This window comes from Armigeres subalbatus, chromosome 1 (genome assembly GCF_024139115.2).
Source record: "Armigeres subalbatus isolate Guangzhou_Male chromosome 1, GZ_Asu_2, whole genome shotgun sequence".
Classification (NCBI taxonomy): Eukaryota; Metazoa; Arthropoda; class Insecta; order Diptera; family Culicidae; genus Armigeres; species Armigeres subalbatus.
Genome location: NC_085139.1, coordinates 40,504,727 through 40,525,140, shown reverse-complemented (window position 1 = coordinate 40,525,140; position 20,414 = coordinate 40,504,727). Strand labels below are relative to the sequence as shown.

At 46.0% G+C, this 20,414-nt stretch overlaps 1 protein-coding gene across 1 annotated transcript in view; it reads right to left on the bottom strand.

Annotated features, from left to right (window-relative positions):
• LOC134224630 (leucine-rich repeat-containing protein 24) overlaps positions 1-20,414 on the bottom strand; it is an 820,149-nt gene that overhangs the window by 69,807 nt on the left and 729,928 nt on the right. The gene's annotated exons all lie outside the window — the stretch shown is intronic.

The following is a 20,414-nucleotide window of genomic DNA, read 5'->3' as shown; positions in this document are numbered from 1 at the left end:
TTGCGTACTGTAGGGTCATGGGTTCGAGTCCCGTCGAAGGGAAAGTGGTTACATTTTCCAAATCAATATCTTCCACATAACGTACATATTCACATATGAAATAATCGTGTATAATATGGAATCTTTGAATTCATGGAGGGCTGCATCAAGATAACAAGACTGCATGAAAAGGCTCACCAAAACAGGTTGGACTCCACTCAAAAGGACGGAACGAAGAAACCTTGGAGGAACTTGGTGAGATTGCTCCTTGTATATTCGTTCTGGATTTAGATTTATTGGGTTGCTGTATATGTGATGTGCTATTACGTTTTTAATAATAACAATGGCTTTCTTCTTCTTCTTCTTCTTATTGGCATTACATCCCCACACTTGGAGGGAGCCGCCTTGCAGCTTAGTGTTCAGTTCATTAAGCACTTCCACAGTAGTTAACTGCGAGGTTTCTAAGCCAGGTTACCATTTTTGCATTCGTATATCATGAGACTAACACGACGATACTTTTATGTCCAGAGAAGTCCAGATAATTTCCAATCCGAAAATCGCCTTGACAGGCACCGGGAATCGAACCCAGCCACCCTCAGCATGGTCTTACTTTGTAGCCGCGCGTCTTACCTCACGGCTAAGGAGGGCCCCAAACAAGGGCTTTACTAGTGGCTTTTGTTTGAAATCCAAGAACATTACTTGGGAGCTGTCCTAGTGTTTATTTTTTATTTTTTCGAGAATGAATTGTATGGAGAGGAATGGCATTTTCCTGATTCTGAACTTAAGCATCTTTAGTAAATTTATTCTTCATATTGTGTCCGATGTGTTCCTATTTTCAACTGGTGATTTAGATAATGGTTTTGATGAAATCATATGATAACGTAGCATTTAAATGTTTGCTGCATAGCCCAAATTACGCTTAAAAAAACGAAATACGAAATACTCCGTTACAACGCAACGCAACGTAACGCAACAACAAAGATCCTAAAGCATGGAGGAAGATGGTCGTTGTCATAACTACCAAACATATTGTTCTGACGGCTGGCGCTGACCGTATCGATGAAAAGGAATCTGCTGAAATACAATTTATGAAAACCAGTCAAAATGAGAAAATCTAAAAATAAGCAAACATTGCTGGAATAACACAAATTGGGGAAAGCCGCTCTCGAGGTTTATTACTTGAGCAGGTTTTATTCTTATTACTTTACATAAAAAAATAAGTCCCCTGGGCAAAAGCACAACTTTGTGATCAGCTTAAATGCTGTCAAGTTCCAGAGCTTAAATGTATCTTTACTGCCGCTAACCGCAAGTCGAGCACATCTGTATATGGGCCTCCATATACAGATGTGCTCGACTTGCGGTTAGCGGCAGTTTACTCTTTAGAGAAAAATGCACACTAGTGCACTATTGGGAAAAGGGTGGCCATTAATCGGAACATTTACCAATTTGTCTAACTTATATATCATATGAAAGTATATACCCTAGATAAGAGAATCGAAAAATATTGAAGCGCTGTGTTTATTCAGTCAAAAGATATGGGCTAATGAAGTGAAAAAGCTCGAGTCTTGACCCGATTGTCGTCGAGTACAGTTTTGCTTGACACGAGTGCTTCGATCAGTGCGCGTTTTTTCAATTCGGCTGGTGTTTGGCCGCTTGGCAGCCATTTCGATTAGTTTCAAACGATCGTTTCTGTCCCGTCTGCGTAAATGCGCGTGTGAACCCGGTTTCGTGCCCGTGTGTCCAGTGTGAGTTGTTCCGGTGTGGAACCCGACGCGTCCTGACCACGGGGACCGGCGTTTTATCGAATTTTTTATTTAACTGTGACGTCATTCGGACGGTAACGCCGACTTTCGGCTGGTGCGTGTAGAAAAAGTGACTAATTTTTTTTCGGATTTTCGACCCAAAAATCGGTGGGTGGCCGCGGGGCCCGGGCTCCGGGACACGGCTTTGGACGCGGCCCGATCCGTTAGAGGGAAACAGAGGTTTGGCCATTTTTTCGGTCCCGCTGGGAATTTTGGTTAGAAAAATTGCGCGTTAGTGGATTCGGTGGAAACGCATGGTGGATGGTTCGTCCATACCACTTTTCGCGGTGAACCCAATACGACTTGGATAGTGCTCAGCGGTATTCATGTAGCAGTGTGTTGTTCGTGGTGAAGTGAATCGGTTTCCATAGCCGTTCGTTCGTAATATCGTTTGTAACGATTTGTAATAAGGTTCGAAGCCCGCTCGTGCCAATCGGAGGCACCGGCGCCTAAATATGGCGGTGGCCATGGGCCGCCCCTATAACTTAGGGGACCCCACGGGCCCCGAACAAGTATCACCAAAGAATCAGCGTGACGGTGTATACACTGGCCGACGAGTTCCGGTTTTCATGGACCCTGAAGGTAGGTTTGGGCAACTCCAAATCCTATGACTGCAAGGTAGCAACAGTAAGCCCCTACCAGCCAACCCCTTTTTAATACGCCGTTCAGTCGAAGCATTTATTGGTGGAACAATTGATGGAGCAGCCAAAGAAAATCGTGGTGCACCCTACACCTTGAAGGTTCGTAGCAATGCGCAAATCAAGCGTCTGCTTGAGATGCAGCAATTGAGTGATGGCACCCCAATTACTATCATCGAGCACCCACAACTCAACATCTCGAAGTGCGTGGTGTCGTGTATCGAAGTGATGGACATGACAGACGAGGAACTTTTGACCGAGCTACAAAACCAAGGAGTGAAGGAGATTTACAGAATAAAGAAAAGAGACCAGAACGGTAAGCTAGTGAATACCCCGGCCATAATCCTCACCCTCACAGGTACAGTAATCCCGACGGCTGTGAACTTTGGCTGGATTCGCTGCCCTACTCGACCGTACTACCCCAACCCACTGCGCTGCTTCCGGTGTTGGGAGTACGGCCATACTGGAAAACGTTGCCCGAATGAACAGCAGACATGTGGTAACTGCGGTAAGTACCGTCCGGTAGAGATAACTAGACGCTCTGACGACATCACCATCGCACCAAGGCAGCAATGTCCCGATACTCCGTACTGTAAGTTTTGCCGAACGAACTCGCACCCTATCTCGAGCCGAAAATGCCCGCGTTACCTGAAGGAAGTTCAAATACAACGCGTAATGGTTGACCGCGGCATCCCATTTCCCCAAGCAAAACGCGAAATCGAGACCACCTCCGGCACCCGAAAAGCCATCTCCTTCGCAACAGCAACGTCAGCCAGCAAGGACCTGGAAATCGAAGGATTAAAAAAAACGCTGAACGAAAACGCTAACATCATCAAGGACCTGAAAGCAAAGTGCGAAGAAGACGAAGCGACCGTCAGCCAACTCCGAAAGGTAATTAAGCTCTTGCCGGATGCAAAAGAGCGCATCGAGCTTTACAAGCAAAACAACACCACAATCGATATGATGTACAATATCAAAGTTCTAACCAACGATGTAACACGGCTCCAAGAAGAATTAAAACAAAAAGAGGCGATCATCCAAGACTTACAAGCGAACAAACCCGAAGAAGAAGAGGTTAATGTGGAAGACTACGAGGAAGAAAATAAAAATAGAGCGCAGAAGAAAAATAAGGCTAATTTTGACAACAGCAAGCCCGACCCAAAATGGTATTCAATATACGGTGAGGAGGAGCAAGAAGAAGAAGAAAACATGGACATCACGGAAAGAATACCAAAACGCAGCCACACCAAGTGCGACTCCAGCGGATACAGCGATTCCGCTAATGGATCCTCTCCCAAGCGCAATGCAGGCAAACCCAAACGGCAAAAACAACACCAAAAGAAGACACCATCGCAATCGTAAATCAGACATGCTCGAAACGGAACACGGAACACCCAACTATAAATAACCAGGCACACCCAAACGGACCTTTCTTGCGGACAATACTAATACGAAGGAATCCTATCACAACATGAGAAACTAGCAATGAACAACGGACCACCATAGGAGATTAATTATAAGTTAAAACTAGACCGATTGACACCTTCTGGACAGATTTTTTTCAGTAATAATTATTGAACTTTATTTTCAAAATTATTTCATTAACATTATTATTGCAATACTATTTCATTCCGGAGACGAGCCAGCCTAGGGCTGAAAGTCTCCTTAATAAAGACACAAAAAAAAGTGAAAAAGCTGATAAAAATAAAAAATCATTACTAACTTTGATTTGTATGTTATGAATTCATTTTTTCTCCAAATATAAGGTTTCACATACCATTTCAAAGCTTAAAACTTTTGCTTTCCGATAGATTGGTTTGTTTTGCACGCGAAGTTTAATATCAAAAAGTTGTAGAAGAAAAACTTTAATTATCATAGTTTTTTACTATAAAATGGTCCCGCAAACCTAATGTCCCCAAATGTCCCCTGATCTGTAAATGGGGCATTGAAATATAACCCTAGTATCACCTTCTAGTGAGTGATTTGCTTGCGCATATATGCGCGTTCACGAGAACGCTACAATCAAAGTTTTCTTGAAAATTGTGGTTTTTATTCTCTATACTTCGTTATGATTAGAAAATGAACAACATTATTACTACAAATATAGTTGTTTGCTATTTTATGCATTGAAAAAAAAACAAAACAAAAAAAATACCGAAAAATATTTTTAAAAAATTGTTTTTCCGCGTGTGAATTTTTTTGAAGGGTTAACGATAACCCTTAAAGGGTTAAGAAAAGGTTCTTAAAAATTCCTGCACATAAAATATGTTGCATAGAAACAGTTTTCATTGAAAACATATTTTTGGCCACCCATAGTATAGTTGTGCCACTAGGAATCGATACTGCGATCGATCTTGAGAAGCGATTACATAATTTTCTGTAATACACATATATCTCCCATTCCAGAATGAAAACTTCCTTACTTTGAAGAATATAAAAGAGGTCCCATTAGCTGGAGATGGCCAATGTACTTGTACACGTCCTAACTCATCCGTCAAGAAACGCAGCCAATAGCATCTGTTCGTACTACACACAAACAGCTTTGATGAACAATGCCGTTTTGCAATCACGGATCCGAGGATCTAACGATTATTCTTTTTTTGCCTTTTATATAGCACTGTCACTAATTCGAGACTACACACATACATCATATTATTTTCATTTTGAAATTAGTTCAGATATCAATCACAGTACTCGGAAACATAATTGTCTATAATCGTAACACATTCAGATACATATTTTCACTATTGTCACTCCCATCCTACTCCCTTAGGCAAAATACACCTCCCGTGTATCCCGCAAAACCTAAAAGCAGCAGGGCTTATGACGTTGCGATGCCTATTCCCACTCCCCACTCCATCGGTGTATTATGGAAAGTTCTCGGATTTACGCTGGTGACCTGGCCCAGCGACCCCCTTGTACATCATGAAAATGAAAATGAAAATGGAAATATTACTTTACATAAAAAATTAAGTCATTTTCGGCGTCACTCCGAAGTCCGAAAGACGGCGGTGTGATTTAACATTTGCTTCAAGTTAAAATTCTTTGGATTGGTCATTCTTCAGCATTCGCATCGTATTTTTTTTTTATTCTTTGAATTTTTTTTTTCAATTGTTTAACTGGAGATTTGTTTAAACTTTCAATTATTCTTTAAGTTTTCATAAGTTAACAACAATGATTCCTTCGGGAGCTCTATTAAATCTTCCTCGAAACCTCTTTTAAATTTCAACGAGAATTCTTCCAGGGCACACGAAAAAAAGACAGGATAACCGTCTTCGACCAGAGTTTGCATGGACTGAATACTTAACACCTAGCATTAGACAACGGAAAAGACATTCTCACAAAACGCAGTGGAAAAGTGGATAATTCTCCACTTTACGGAAAGTTTTCTCTCTACTAGGGTGAAAGTCGAACTCACACTCCAAGGCACCCAAATGCGCTTAGACGAATGACGCCGCTAACCACACGGCCACGAAGCCCACAAATTCCCTGAAATTGTTTCTCTAGAAAGGAATTCATTTGGATATCATCAATCAAATGGGTTTCCTCTATAAATCCAGAAATATCTGGAAGAATAGACACTAAATGCATATAGATCTGGGTCGAATGGATTGTTAGAAATCGTGTTGGATTGAATGCTGTTAAACTTTTGCGGGATCCAAAACTCCGTTGTAACCAGATCTTTTAACATGCTCAAGAGCTTTAATGATTCTTCATGAACTTTTAGTTTTTGTTATACTTCCAGAAAACATCACAGATTCCTACCAAAACTCTTCTACAAGGCAAGTGAAATCGTCTTTATATGCAAACGTTCATGGTCGATACGTAACCACCTGAAGACGGCTGAGGGATAAAAACTGTGCTGAAAAGCAAATATATCATAACCAGAGCACTACTCTCAACCAACCAGTAGGGTGCTGTCGTATTTTTGGGTAAACATATTCCCTCTATAAAAGCGAGCTCCTGCTGCGAGTACACCAGCGCCAGCAGTGTGGTGTGAATCATAGGAGATACCTATTTGCATTCGTCTTCCACGTTCGGTTCGGCAGCTGAACGAGAGCCAGTGGCATCTGGTGAGTGCGCTTCTATCGCTACCTACTCGACTCCTAACTGGATAGAGACGGTGAAAGAGATGAAGTGATTGCTTATTACCAAGCTGATATGGGGTCCCAGTTTGCAGCTATCGTTTGTTTGGCGCTTCTGGATTCCGTGTATCTGCTTAACAATTTGGCTCAGTGCAGAAATGCACAGTTTCGTTAATGGTATAGGTACAGGGTTGATCGAAGAAAATTGTAAAAAAGTTTGAACCCTAAAAAAAACAAAATTACGAAGAAACAAGAGTCAGGACAAAGATGTTCGAGATTCATGTTCAAATTTTCTCTTCCCGGTAAAAAACACATTCAATCAGTGATGTAAAAGAACCAGCGATGCGAGCCCAACCCTGTTGTGCATCTCTTGTCGGCAAAATCTACAGCTAGGCGCTTCTTTTATGACTCGTGTAAATATTTAATTTAACTTTGTCTCTATCTCAGCATAGCTACAAAGTTGTGTACTGCCTTGGATCGAGTAGACTCGGTAGCATCTGAACAACCCATGCACACTGCACAGTTTCCGGACGTTGATCGAAACCTCCTTTTTATGTTTTATGTTCACCTGCGATAAAGGACATTCAATTTCCATTTTTCAATCAATCAGGTTGTAGTTATCAGTTGTAATGTAATGTAATGTCGTACAATTTTATGTGAATTTAGCAGATCGGAGGAAGTTTTTAGATTTAGTTCCCATGTAAGTTATGTTCTTGCGATTTAATCAGGTTTCATTCGGAAAGCCCCCTCTGTACGACGTCAGACCAATATCCCAGGATACTAGAGATACCCTCCACCAATATACTGCGGTTCGAAAGATTTCTTCCACTGACATCCTGCCGCCACGCATCCCCGCTACCGTTATTCACCGCGTGGAGTAATATTCCCTTCGACTCAATCAAGAAACCCCTCGCGCGCCGGTGTCAAACTGGAAGATCTCCGCGATTAAAAAGGGCATCCCTCATGGGAAACGATAACAAACTGTTCCAAACAACAACGTCTTCGGTGAAGTGCGCTCTCGACAAACAAGCATCCTATGTATCCGCCAGATAGGTATTTATTCGCTTGTTCTCGGCGTAGTGCTCAACCGGGCATCGACGATGACGAAGGCGAATGGCATTATTCGCTCTCGCGAGCTTTGCAGCCTCTCGGTTATTCCTCGCTGTCGGTATGAAACGCTTTACAGGAAGGATACCATCTCCCTTGTAAGAGCTGGTTGTGCCGGTGGGTGGGTAGGTAGTAGTGCCAAGAGGAGTGCCACTATCGCGATGATACGTGTACTTCGTAGTCTCGTTGCACGGCTTCACAACAGCGGTGGGGCAGGCAGCGCAATTCTAGCCGGGCCAACAAACAGCAAGGAGCGGAATAATTAAAAGCAACACAAGTAGTGGCACTGTAAACAGGTAGTAAATTACATACACTACACCGGCTGATAAGATCTACATTTAATGGTTCGCCTCTGCCTTTAGCTTCCGGTTTGGTTGGCTCTGGCATCTATACACCTTCTCTGTTTGCATACCGAGGCGGGCTAGAGAGCGAAAGTCGCTATCATGTGGAGAGGTGTGCTGGATCGCAATTTATTTTTTCCCTGTGCAATCTTCCTCGACAAATAATGAGGTAAATGGGATTCCGCTCTCGGGTGGGAAAACTCAACCGGAGGCAGTTTTCGATCCAGGATACGTGATGACTCAACCATGATTTAATCAAATTACCTAGTTAAGATTCTGATGCAGATGTTTATTTAATTTTCAAGGACATTTGCATAACAAGTCTGGTGACATTGTATCGCGCGTATCGGTCGATAATAAGCAAAAAGGTGGATCATTTTCAATGTCAGATTTTTCTTGTATAGAGCCGAACATGTCTTTCAACTTTATATTTTACAATTATGTATTAGGGCCTACCAAAATATGCATAAGAACTGGGAAGATACCAAACTGCTGAATTTTTATCAAAAAATTTAAATTTAAATGAAGTAGTTTTGTTCTAGCGTATTTTTCTTAGTTTTGATCCTAGACAAATCCCAGTTAACACAAAGTCGTATATGATGGCACATAAGATGCTAAAGTGGAGGCCATATACGTAAAAGTTGTGTGGGGATGTACGTATATGGCCTCCACTTTAGCATTTTATGTGGCATCATATACGACTTTGTGTTGACTGGGATGATCGTTTTGTAGTGATGTAGTAGCTATGTATTTTTTTTCTCAGGTCGACAGTCGTTTTAGTTTTACAGGATGGTTAGAGTTTTTGAACATAATTTGAACATAACCAAATGCTATATTTTTTTTCATGGCACAAGGCCATACATAAACGAAATGATTTTTACTGATAAAAAGGTCAACATTTTAGGATAAATAATGTAATGGTAACATAAACAGGTGGTGCTATCATTGACAGTGAACTTGGACTAGACGTGAGTTACCAGGTAGACTGAAATTCCCGGAAAAGCTGGTCACTTGTCTACACAGGATGATATGATTTGGGAAGCAGAACAACCAGAGCAGTGGAAAAAAAGAGTCATATTCCTCATCTACAAGGAAGGCGACAAGCTGGAGTCCTTTCAAGAGGCTCGAGAGCCTCCTTCCAAGATGCTCGGACACCTGATTTCAAGAGGCTCGGACACCTGATTTCAAGAGGCTCGGACACCTGATTTCAAGAGGCTCGGACACCTGATTTCAAGAGGCTCGGACACCTGATTTTAAGAGGCTCGGAAGCCTCCTTTCAAGAGGCTCGGAAGCCTCCTTTCAAGAGGCTCGGAAGCCTCCTTTCAAGAGGCTCGGAAGCCTCCTTTCAAGAGGCTCGGAAGCCTCCTTTCAAGAGGCTCGGAAGCCTCCTTTCATGAGGCCTGGAAGCCTCCTTTCAAGAGGCCTGGAAGCCTCCTTTCAAGAGGCCCGGAAGCCTCCTTTAAAAAGCCCCGGAAGCCTCCTTCAAAAAGCCCCGGAAGCCTCCTTCCAAGAGGCCCGGAAGCCTCCTTTCAAGAGGCCCGGAAGCCTCCTTTCAAGAGGCCCGGAAGCCTCCTTTCAAGAGGCCCGGAAGCCTCCTTTCAAGAGGCCCGGAAGCCTCCTTTCAAGAGGCCCGGAAGCCCCCCTCAAGAGGCCCGGCAGCCTCCTTTCAAGAGGCCCGGCAGCCGCCTTTCAAGAGGCCCGGAAGCCTCCTTTCAAGAGGCCCGGAAGCCTCCTTTCAAGAGGCCCGGAAGCCTCCTTTCAAGAGGCCCGGAAGCCTCCTTTCAAGAGGCCCGGAAGCCTCCTTTCAAGAGGCCCGGAAGCCTCCTTTCAAGAGGCCCGGAAGCCTCCTTTCAAAAAGCCCGAAGGCCTCCTTTCAAGAGGCCCGGAAGCCTCTTTTCAAGAAGTCTGGAAGCCTCCTTTCAAGAGGCCCGGAAGCCTCCTTTCAAGAGGCCCGGAAGCCTCCTTTCAAGAGGCCCGGAAGCCTCCTTTCAAGAGGCCCGGAAGCCTCCTTTCAAGAGGCCCAGAAGCCTCCTTTCAAGAGGCCCGGAAGCCTCCTTTCAAGAGGCCCGGAAGCCTCCTTTCAAGAGGCCCGGAAGCCTCCTTTCAAGAGGCCCGGAAGCCTCCTTTCAAGAGGCCCGGAAGCCTCCTTTCAAGAGGCCCGGAAGCCTCCTTTCAAGAGGCCCGGAAGCCTCCTTTCAAGAGGCCCGGAAGCCTCCTTTCAAGAGGCCCGGAAGCCTCCTTTCAAGAGGCCCGGAAGCCTCCTTTCAAGAGGCCCGGAAGCCTCCTTTCAAGAGGCCTGGAAGCCTCCTTTCAAGAGGCCCGGAAGCCTCCTTTCAAGATGCCCGGAAGCCTCCTTTCAAGAGGTTCGGAAGCCTCCTTTCAAGAGGCCCGGAAGCCTCCTTTCAAGAGGCCCGGAAGCCTCCTTTCAAGAGGCCCGGAAGCCTCCTTTCAAGAGGCCCGGAAGCCTCCTTTCAAGAGGTTCGGAAGCCTCCTTTCAAGAGGCCTGAAGCATCCTTCCAAGAGGCCCGGAAGCCTCCTTTCAAGAGGCCCGGAAGCCTCCTTTCAAGAGGCCCGGAAGCCTCCTTTCAAGGGGCCCGGAAGCCTCCTTTCAAGGGGCCCGGAAGCCTCCTTTCAAGGGGCCCGAAAGCCTCCTTTCAAGAGGCCCGGAAGCCTCCTTTCAAGAGGCCCGGAAGCCTCCTTTCGTGGGGCTCGGAAGCCTCCTTTCAAGAGGCCCGGAAGCCTCCTTTCAAGAGGCCCGGAAGCCTCCTTTCAAGAGGCCTGGAAGCCTCCTTTCAAGAGGCCCGGAAGCCTCCTTTCAAGATGCCCGGAAGCCTCCTTTCAAGAGGTTCGGAAGCCTCCTTTCAAGAGGCCCGGAAGCCTCCTTTCAAGAGGCCCGGAAGCCTCCTTTCAAGAGGCCCGGAAGCCTCCTTTCAAGAGGCCCGGAAGCCTCCTTTCAAGAGGCCCGGAAGCCTCCTTTCAAGAGGCCCGGAAGCCTCCTTTCAAGAGGCCCGGAAGCCTCCTTTCAAGAGGCCCGGAAGCCTCCTTTCAAGAGGCCTGGAAGCCTCCTTTCAAGAGGCCCGGAAGCCTCCTTTCAAGAGGCCCGGAAGCCTCCTTTCAAGAGGCCCGGAAGCCTCCTTTCAAGAGGCCCGGAAGCCTCCTTTCAAGAGGCCCGGAAGCCTCCTTTCAAGAGGCCCGGAAGCCTCCTTTCAAGGGGTCCGAAAACCTCCTTTCAAGAGGCCCGGAAGCCTCCTTTCAAGAGGCCCGGAAGCCTCCTTTCAAGAGGCCCGGAAGCCTCCTTTCAAGAGGCCTGGAAGCCTCCTTTCAAGAGGCCCGAAAGCCTCCTTTCAAGAGGCCCGGAAGCCTCCTTTCAAGAGGCCCGGAAGCCTCCTTTTAAGAGGCCAGGAAGCCTCCTTTCAAGAGGCCAGGAAGCCTCCTTTCAAGAGGCCCGGAAGCCTCCTTTCAAGAGGCCCGGAAGCCTCCTTTCAAGAGGCCCGGAAGCCGCCTTTCAAGAGGCCCAGAAGCCTCATTTCAAGAGGCCCGGAAGCCTCCTTTCAAGAGGCTCGGAGCCTCCTTTCAAGAGGCCCGGAAGCCTCCTTTGAAGAGGCCCGGAAGCCTCCTTTGAAGAGGCCCGGAAGCCTCCTTTCAAGAGGCCCGGAAGCCTCCTTTCAAGAGGCCCGGAAGCCTCCTTTCAAGAGGCCCGGAAGCCTCCTTTCAAGAGGCCCGGAAGCCTCCTTTCAAGAGGCCCGGAAGCCTCCTTTCAAGAGGCCTGGAAGCCTCCTTTCAAGAGGCCTGGAAGCCTCCTTTCAAGAGGCCCGGAAGCCTCCTTTCAAGAGGCCCGGAAGCCTCCTTTCAAAAGGCCCGGAAGCCTCCTTTCAAGATGCCCGGAAGCCTCCTTTCAAGAGGCCCGGAAGCCTCCTTTCAAGGGGCCCGAAAGCCTCCTGATGGTGCTTATCTTGCTGAAACATCTATTCGCTTTGACTAAAATGTGTGCTTGCCCAAGGAGCTACACTGTCTTTTAGAAGCTTTTGTTGACTTTTAGAAGCTTGATTGATTTTGGCGTCTTGATCGATGATCTGAGAGAAATAAATTCGGATATTTTTTCCCGACCCTGTATACGAAAATGTCGCAAGTTTTATATTTTTTCACAAAAGTGCATAGTTTTGAAGACATCGTGTGATACAACCAAATTAAACCAATCAAAGTCAATAACCACTCGTAGTTAAAAGCCATCTTACAAACTTACTCAAAAGAATATGGGTCAATTACATTGAACGTAATAAACGTAGCTCCAAAGACGATCGCGATGAAATTCAAAATATTGATTAAATTAGCCAACATCACGCGTTTTGTATTTTTATAACACAAAATTTGAAAACATTACATCAACCCAACTGAAAATAATATTTTTACACAAAAGGTTTTGCAAAGATTAGTTTTTCTGATCTTCTATCTTAAATATATAAATATTTAAGAAATTGTATTCTGATGTATTTCACCTTCATATATCTGCCGCTTTGATTATGCAATAAGGCTCCCGGAAAACCAACTCACCTGAAATTATAAAAAGAGAGACAAACGGTTAGTTACACGATTTTACGAACATAAAAATAACTATTAAACGGTCTGAGCAGAAGGAGATATTGAAGTAGATTTTTGGGGAAGCTATCAATAGACTATCGTTTGTGACTCAATTATCATTACTTTTTCACGCCAACGCATGTTAGGTAAAGTTCTGCACCATACACTCTATTGCTTTATTATTCCGAACGACTGTCAAACATTTCAAAATGCATTTCAACTTTGTCAATTTGAATACTTTCCTATTCGAACTTGAGCAACTCCACTAATTCATTTACCATCAACTCTCCCCATTCCCCCCGCACTCACCGACTCTGGAAAACTCGCAACTCAAGTGAACAATTTATGATAATGCGATTTCCGCAACAGCAATATTCCACAACTTGCACTTACCCAAATTACCCGGCGCTTTCCACATTTCCCATCGGGGAAAAAAACTTCTTGTGGGAACAAATCAGCTGAGGTTCGTCGTCGTCGTGTCCTCCACGGGACGCACCATAACGCAACGTCTTAGTCTCAGGAAATGTGACAAACCACTTAGGAACCGGATGACGAAACCCGAGGGTTGGGTGATTGCGACGCGACACGTCGCGTGGAACTTTTCCCGGTTCACCAAAATGTGTAAAAGCTAATCAACTAAGCGGCGTCGTCGGTCGACCGACCGGCATAATTCATCATAGACCGTGGGAAATTCCACCGCCCATGAACTTCAAAAACAATCGACCCAAATTAGTGTAGGTACGGTGTGAGCGTCCGCCCGAGTACCGGTGCTGTTTCGGAAAGTTTCCGCTGCTTTGGATCAAACGGTTTGTTGTGGTTTGCTCACCGCAGAATCACAAACATGTCCCTTACTTCCGATGTGAATTCATCTGTCTGAGATATTCTTCAAGCAAGCTACCGGCAGATCCTCAAAGGTCCACTTTCGAAAATTGGACTCACCACACACATGATAAACTACAATCTTACATCAGACAGCTCGTCGGATTTCTAACTGATGTTGTCCTTCAGGAGCATCATCATTTAACTATGCATGAAACTTTTCCTTAGTAGGAAAATGGTGTGCTCAGTCGGAGTGGGAATTCACAAAAAGCTTTGTTTTAAGCCACTCATAAAAATATGTAGCCACGTCAGCAGCTTATTAAAAGTTTAATACATTCGCTCTGTTTGGGTATTCTCCTTGGCGGTTTTCGAGACCCTCACTCCCGGTAGCGTAATTGTGGCACAGTGAAAAATTGAAACGCTAAAAAAAATTCTTGATGGTTCCAATGTATTTAACTCGAAACTAGCCGAGACCATCAAGATGGCTTTATGGCTTTGTGATGCGTGCCTTTTGAAATTTATATGCAGGTATCTCTGAGATGGAGCCTCTGAACTCAATTAGATTTCTATAAATTCACGATTTTTGACCATCCAAATCCTCATAGTCCGTAGGTGAGTCGTATCATTATCTACCAGTGCCGCTACGCTAACATACTTCTTGTCGTTACTCAGGTGCGGCGAAGGTATTTTCGTCCCAAACAGTCAGTGTCGTGCTCGTATACATCTATTTACACAGAGTGTAAATTTCCGAGCGGTATAGTGCGATGTTATCATAACCTCCGAGGCGACGTTACCTCACTACACCGAGGGTCATTACTGGGCTCCTTCCAAAATGGCACGGGGACAAGAGAGATGAATGAAGAAATTCCCAGCAGGGAATCCTTTATGAGGGAGGATGATTAGATTATCAATGCCACAAACAAACCTAACCGTGTGCGTGTGGGTCGTCCCTTCAGGGTACATCTGTTCCGAATGAGCTTTTCACGTCTGCCTCTCGTATGGAACTGTGAAAGTGCGGCACGGAGTGCGATGAAGGTATACAAGTTTGAGTACCTTGATGAAGGAGGTATTTTCCTAATTTACATTTTGGGTTATAGCTGAAAGGAAGATGTCAGATACGGAATATAGAACTAAACGATGGTAAATGTGTTTTAATATTGGTTTAACACGATCATTTGTACGAAGTACGGTGTGCCTTAGAGAACACACATCCACATCACTGCAACATTTCGACATTATTTCCAAGTGAAGTGAAATTGATCAGTCAATACTAAACTTTTTGCACGTGTGGAAAATTGTACAAGCAACTAAATAAATCCAAACCTTTTTCTCTGCTCTAATGCTGTTTAATTTTTCCTGTAGAGCAAATCACATTATATGCGAAGGTTATAAAATTGACAAGTAGATGCTTTCATTCACTATTACAATGTGGAAAAAGAAAATACAGAATATGCAGAAGCCGTTAGTAACACACTAATTTGATTGGTCATTCATCAATTACAATAACCTATTAATGGGCATTGTTTGAAATATGTCCATGTAACATCACGGGGATTTGGTTAGAGCAAAAAAAAACAGAAACGTGTTTCATTATTCCTGGTAATCTCCATCAAATTGACCAGTACAAACTGGCCTGCATCTGACTAACGATAGCCATGACCCCATATGTCATTGATTATGAAATTTCAAAGTAACATGTAGAGTCCAGCAGAACCTATTGAAACATTCGATGTCACCCAACCTTCAATCATTGTTCCTCCCGTTCTGCATGTCTTCAATCACATTATATTGAATATGCTTCTGATCTACCTCCAGGGACATGATGGGGGCGAATCGAATGCAGTTACATCGCTCACATCGTGCTCCGCCAGTATAATTGAAATTTTACGACAATGAAATTCCGTTCGGATACAGCGGCTCCCGTGCACTCGCCAGCCTCGGCCGGCGGCGCCTAGGAACTGTCGAAAAACTACATCAGATCAGACATCTGATGCTAATGTTCGCTCCGGACTATCGTGCTATCATCATCCCGATTGCACTGCATTAGCTTCAGTTTCATCAGCCCGATACACACAATGTTGCTGTAACAAACATATTGAAAGGTAATGTTCACATGTTGGATTTGGAGTTTGAACAGCGACGACCTGCTGGACACCGGCTATCCCGCAGGCACTGGCGACGACAGCGACGACGATGTCATAGAACTCACAATCACTTACCCGGATCGATGTCCTCCGACCACGTTCCCCATCAGCCGCGCGCTTTATGGTGGTTTTAATGTAAATATAGATAGACAGTGACGCAGTGGCAAGTAATCATATTGAATTGACCGGTTCGGAACCGAACGTACCGTAGTCCGGGGGCAAATTGGTCGCTTCGCAATGGTGTTCACGTAATACGAGAAGCATAGAGAATCATCGAATTATCATCATTTCTATCGCGATGCTAATCTCCATTCCTTCAACAGATGTGAAAAATTATCGCTTTGTCTTGTATTGTTGTCCATGGGAAATTTTTCCGAACTTCTACGAACAATTGTTCCAAAATTCCACGGGAAGCTTTTTTTTTCGCAATTTTCAATAAGTTTTCTTTAAAATTTCCAATGGAATTTTTAGCGGAAAACTTTTAGGTGTTTTCACTAGAACTTCTCCTGAATTTTTGCGTCTGTCGTTATTTTTGGGCCCCATGTTGCGAGTGAGCCATACTCTAAGCAATGGCGGTGAGTATCTTGCAAGGTTCACATGGTTTGTCCCCGCTTGCAAGATTTCAAAACCTCTATGTATAAGGGGGCGTACCTTATGTGAGCACGGGACGTCGGGAAATAGCAACTTCCATTTGCATCGGAAACAAGAACCTGCTGTAGCGACCCAAGGTAAAGTTCTTTTTTTTTTCTTCCTAAACAATGGAGGGGGAATCTGCTCAACAGACATCCTGGGTTGACCAGGAAGTGCGGGGTTAGGGATCACCGAGGGAGGCAGGACTACATCCCCGACCCGCTAAACCGTTTCCATTGCCGCCAAGCCCATAGTCCCTTCGGTACAACCAGAAAGTAATGCTTCAAAGGGGGCCAGTGCACAACGCACCCTCGAGGTTAGCTGCGTGTCCTTGCAGCACCGAACATCGTAACTCGCTTTTTTAGAAGAACACCATGGTATCGTGCCAGCGCGTTGCCGGCTTTCCAGGTGGCCTTACCACGCCCTATGTCCTCGGAAGGTGGGAAGGGTCGACTTCGCGCCTGCTTCCCTCTGCACGACTGGTATCAAGAATGATGATGCCGCGTGCACCCCAAATTGACCTTTCTGCGATAGGGCCTATTCGCCAGCACACAGAGGGACTTGCCGACGCGAGGCCTACGCCTGCCCCAGCCTTGACGAGGACCCCTTTCCGTCCTCGGGCTCGGAACCCGCCCGGTTGACCGTCGGCGTCGCGACGCCGCGAAAGCGACGATACCATGTTGTTCTTCGCGCGGCCACTTGTTCGATAAAAGTATCGAGTTCGACCACAGAGCATGACCACCGGTATGACCCATGAAGCCGACTCCGATCCCTTGGACCACCTCTCATTTGCGCCTGAACTAGCCATCCTTGAGTCCACGCGCCACCTTCTGTGTAGCTCTTAGACGATTTGGGCGATAGCCGATAAAACGGCGTTCCAGCCAACTTCATCTTTACACATCCTCCGAACTAGGTTGTCCGGGGTAGTGTCCAGACCACATGTGACAAGCATGTGGTCACGCATTGCGCGAAAACGTGAGCACACGAACAACACGTGTTTCGCCGTTTCCTCTAAACTCGGGCGAGGCCGAGCAAGCCAGCTGCGTTACCTGTACTTTGATTTTGCAGCACGCTTAAACGCCGGGCACTTCGAACCCCCCATGGGGTGCTTGCTGTTCACAGCTTTGCTGGAACAAATCAAACAATTGGGAGGGTTCGTGCAGCATTGTGCCTTATGTCCCTCCAATCCGCAGCGTCGGCAGAGATTGCTTCTGTCAGGGCCTTTGCAGTCCCATTGCTTGTGCCCCGGTTCCAGGCACTTGAAGCAAACTTCGGGTTGCTCGTATATGCGCACAGGGCATACCGACCATCCCACCTTGACGCTCCCTAACTTGACTACCTTGGAGGCGTCCGCTTCAGATAGCCGAACCAATGCTACCTGCGTCCCTGCCGGACCTTTCCGTAGCCGAACGGCTGCGGTGGGCGTCTCCACTTCACACTGTCGCCGCAGTGCCGTGACGAGCTCTTCGACTTCAGTGATCTCGTCCAGGTCTTTAACCCGTAGATTCACCTCCGTCGTGAGTGCCCTCACCTTGACCGTCTCGCCTAGGACCTCCTCCGCCAACTTCTTGTAGGCGGCGCCTTTTTGCGAGACGCCCCGCTTCAGCTCGAGTATCATCTCGCCCATCCGGGTACGTCTTATTCGACGTACGTCGGCGCCGAGTTCACCGAGCTTGACGTCACTCCTCATCGCCTTCAAAACATCCGAGTACTTAGCCTCGTCCGCCGTGATGACTAGGGCATCGCCCCTGGAGCGATTGGCGCCTACCCTAGACTTCTTGCTACCCTCATTCGCCTGGGCCTTCTTTTTGGCCCTTGACGTCTTCGGTTTCCTCTTGTTCTTGACCAGGGTCCAAGAGGCGTCATCTCCCTCTATTTCCCTGGTCTGGTGCGGCTGAGAACTTTAAGCCTGCCGTAACCCCTTACCACCGTCTTTTCTGAGTGGACGGACCTTTCCAGGTCCTTCCTCCCCCGGTTTTGGAGGTACCTGACCGGTGTTCAGCTTCCCAGCCCCACTACCCTTGTTCGGGGTAGTAACCCTCTGCGTTTTGGAGCGGCCCCCAGGGAGCTCATCGCCTGGTGACTGTCTCCCCCGTTTTTGTGTCTGCTCCGTTGGAGCAGTCACCCCCGACGTACCCGCAAATACTTGAGCCTCAGTCTGGGTAGACTTTGGCACCACCGTCTTCGCTGGCACGCCTTCGGTCGATTCGACCTTGCCCGAGTCCGCGAATCCTTGGGCCTCAGTCTGGGTAGACCTCGACTCCACCGATTTCACGGGTTTACACTTGGCCGTCCCGACCGCCCTCTCCAGCTTGGCGTCCAGCATCGACTTTCGAAGTTTCTGCAAGCTCCTCTTGAGATCCTTGCTGATATTATGCTTCGATGACGCAAAGTCGATGATGGCGTCCAGCTGTTCCGTCGCCACCTCGAAGGCCGAAAGCCCATCGCGTTTGCGGTTCATCGCCTCCACAAGCCATAGGCCGTCAATAACCCCTACCGGCGTTTTTCTAGCCGAGAGGAAGGTTGAGTGACCCACGCTGGCGCTGCGCACTGAGCTGCCGACTATTGCCTCTGGCCTCCTAGGCGGAGACCTGAACAACCCACCTCTTGCGAAGGGGTTGTCGCCTACACTACTACCACTAATTGAAGAATTGACTTGGTTTTCCATTTTGGTCCCACGAGTTGCTCGGGAAAAGAGGTCCACCACGCCAGAGCCCAGCATGACGCGGTAAGGGACAATTACTGTGGAGGGTGCCCAGGTTCTCCACAGGCTCCGTTAAAGGCCTAGCTTATTATTTCACCCCCCTGGCCATGCATCCCCTCGGCACGGGTCGCTTGACGCCTTGGGATTAGGGGTTAGAGACGATGGTCCTGGCCTAACTCGCAGTGGCCATGGGGAGGGGTCGTCAAGCCCTTGGACAAAGTCCCTGCTGCCCCCTTCCCAAGGTAAAGTTCAAGATTATCCGATTGTCTATCTCTCTCTATGCTGTATGAGCTCCATCAGTTCCTGAACGGCCGCAACGAAGCTCCTCCCTTTTTCAATCAATAATGTATCTAATCTGCTCAAATACATATAGGCTTAAGTAAATCTTTTCCATTTTGTCTTGAGAGATACCCTTCGTAGTTTGTAGATACTTGAAGTCTGCCTTAAGGGAGCCAGTTATAGAAGATCATGTGACCTCCGAAGCAATGTGCGCCGACCCTGATCAGAACCCCTGAGCTAGTCGCCTCTCACAATATGTTGGTCTTCTAAGCATGCTCGTTTACTACGCTTAATCTTGAATTTCAGATTACTTTTTACCGCCTTGAAGATCAACCGTTGTTCTGTTCTAGTTGTTTTCTGTCCTAGCACGCCACATCTTTGTTTTAGATTTAAAAAAATCCTACAAATGTCTGTCATCGTGTCATTCACCAGTATACGAGTCATCGCTCTTCCTTATGTTGAGATTTCTTGGCATGGACGCGTCATACTCTCATGCTTTTGGTATGACGAAGACAATGTCATCAGGAGTCAAGAAACCAGCCTGGATAGGCAGGGCCGTATTGGCCCGGGCCCCCACAATGTATCAAAACCAACCTTTTTTGTACATTTTGGGGCCCCCTCCCGCTAAATCCGGCCCTGTGGATAGGGTACCGACCGCAAATCTATATATTGCCAATATGCCACCATGACATCCCAAGTAACATTTTAAGTTTTATTTCGCTCTAGGAATGGTTTTCAAGATAAAATTATAAGATCTAACAATAAAACCCATGACTACGTGACAACTTTCTGATAACCACTATAAGAGTAAGATATGGCTAAGTGGCCCTCTCTAGATAACCACTATAAACCTATTACAAGAGTTATTTAGAAATCATTTGTAAACCACCCGCAAAAAAGGGAATTTGGCTGCGGCAGCTGTCAAAAATGTTGCTTTAAAGAAGAGAAACAAAACTGTGATGAGGATGACTATAAAATAATATTTTTTTCAGGTCTGTTTTTCAATTCACTTCTATCCAAATGAGGTGCGCTTTCGATTTCATGGCGAAAGCTAGTGAAAAAAATAGATTGAATACTACGCGCTCTCAAAATAATGTAGTTCTGGACTTTTGAGTTGAAATAATCATAACAGCAGTATCGTAAATTTCCACTGATTCGATTGATACTTCACCCCAAAATATTTGTAATGCACATCAATTACCAAAAAAGTGCTTTACTCGGTGACACTATCATCATATCATGAATTTCAGTGAAAAATTTCACTGACTTAAAGTGCTTCTTCATTTTCAATATGCCTTCACAAAATTC